A 2,500-nucleotide genomic window follows, 5' to 3' on the forward strand; every position below is an offset into this window, starting at 1 on the left:
ACCGGTAATCACCAGTGTTTGAGATGTGTACTTGCTAGACTATTACGAGACAAAACTTAATGTCTAAGGTATTTCTAAGGTAAGTCTATTGCTATATATATATATATATATATATATATATATATATATATATATATATATATATATATTTTTTTTAGAAATAATTGATGCATTTCTCTGATAACGATAATAATTTCGCATGATACCAAGTCGAGAATTTTTTCAGGATGTATTGATTAACCCATTTCTGCCGGAAAATGTGATGTATCTAACATACATGGCTCTAGAAGTGCCCACGATAAATACAATAAAATATTACCCCAAAACAAAGGAAAAGCGAATATGGGTGAAAGAAACAGGAATAATAACTGAGTCCTTGATAAGAAGCTCTTGTGGAGCCATAAATGTGTAAATACAAAGTAGAGACTAAATTTACTGTTGACGTGCATGCCATCCCTGGCGGCTATTGGTAAAATCAGTGGCTCACGAGTCTATAAAGATTGCAAAAGAAAGCTTTATGATCGTGAAATGTCGCAAATATTTTTTTCTGAATGCAGTTTGGACAAGGTGCATGTAGATCGTCCATTACAGATATCTGTGGATTTGATCTTCTGTGTATTGTTTTAAGACCAATTCTTGATTTATTTATCTCAGAAAGAAGTATCCGGATAAAAGTTGACTTCCATTTTCTCTCTTCAAGACCGTGGTGGTTGGCATGCGATAGAAATTGCGATTCCACGATAAATTAATTGCACACAGAATACCTATGCCAAAACTTATAACTTGGCACCATCGAGAACCAGCTACACTACAAGTGATTTATGGGTGATAATCGGAAACGCTGTCCAAGGGCTATGTTAATAACCGCCACCTTAGTGTTTTAGCTTCTGAGTTAATGCATAAATGTGGAGGTTTAAGACCAATGTCTGTTTGCCACACCATCTTGTCAAAAAATGGTGGAATCCCTTGTGGAAACTCTGCCCACACCCTGCATACTTTCTTCATCTATCAAAGCAATTTCAGTTACCATCCCAACGGTCAAAAAGAGATATTTTATTTTTATTTATTTTTTATAAATTTTTATTGATTTATTATTTTATTTCATTTTATTTTATGTTTTGAAATCTTCATTTTCTTCAATATCAGTAAGTCAGTAGAGCTTCTGCCAAAGTCAACAAGGAGAGATAAATTATGTAAGGAGCAGTAGAAGCTAAGTCCTTAAACCGTGAGAGCAAAAGTCCCTAAACTTGGGTACACGTAATCCTAACGGATTTTCAGGAGGGCTGTGAATTAAATTATTTCTTCAATGCAAGAAATGAACTAATCGTTTTCTATTCTGTGTTAGGATCCCATTAGCCTTACAAGGTTTACTATAGTAATTTCAGTTAAATATGTTACTCTGTATATAAATTAACTAGGAAAGTCAAAGCCTCGACCTGCAGATTCTAGAGGCCGCCAACTCCCCCATGTGCTAGAAAGGTCATGGAGCACACGAAAATGATCTTTATGTGCTTGCATTCCTTATATACATATTTTTACACCGCAATGTACTTGTTTTTCATCTTTCACAGGAGTGTGAAAATGGCTACGCGGCTCCGTAGAGTTAAACCTCAGTGATGATTTATTTTTCTCAGTTAAACGTCAGTGATGATTCATTTATCTCAGTTAAACGTCAGTGATCTGCAGATACAACACGTGCGTCCGATTTTAACGTATTATGGCTCATTTTGTAGCTGAGTCCTCACAGGCGCAATTTATGTCCGAATTAAGATATGGCTTATTTTGTAGAAAAATAATATATCAACTTGTTTGAGACTTTTTGTTCTGCAATTTTAGCTTGTGCTTCTTGTAAAAGTGGTTAATGTAAGAATTTTTTTTACCTTTTTTTTTTTGAAGTCCCCTGCTTCAAAAATTCACCAAAAAATATGTCGAAACAGAGCTATAGGGTAGCTCTGTGCAAAAATAAAATAAAATGTCTTATCTCACATTAATTCAAAAACTATTGGGCCAATTTAAAAAAAAATCGACCACAGGCAATGGGAAGGGACATAAATAAAAGGGTGTGAGTTTCATCAAAATCGGCAAGAAAAATCGAAAAGTAAAGTAAAAAAAAAAAAAAAAAAAAAAAAAAAAAAAAAAAAAAAAAAACAGACGGCCCCCTTTAGGGGACCTTCTGCTGATTTTTCGGCGATTTTCGCCCTTCTTGCCGAAATTGACTTTAATGCATTTTCAAGGAGTTTCTAGGCCCCCGGTTCTCCCCTGAAAATTTCAAGGCTCGACCGTTATTTTTTAGGTTGTAGCAGCGATTTTCGATGTCGACCGAAATATTATTTTTTTGATGGTACCTTTGAAAATCGGCAATTGTGACGCAATGATTAGAGATAATAAAAATATGAGGTTATTTTCTGAAAGCTTATCAAATTTCACATAAGATGAGACCAACCTTCTTTTTTTCGGAATAATTTCAAAAATCCGGCAAGCGTCCAAAAAACGACAATGA

This window comes from Penaeus vannamei, chromosome 36 (genome assembly GCF_042767895.1).
Source record: "Penaeus vannamei isolate JL-2024 chromosome 36, ASM4276789v1, whole genome shotgun sequence".
Taxonomy (NCBI): domain Eukaryota; kingdom Metazoa; phylum Arthropoda; class Malacostraca; order Decapoda; family Penaeidae; genus Penaeus; species Penaeus vannamei.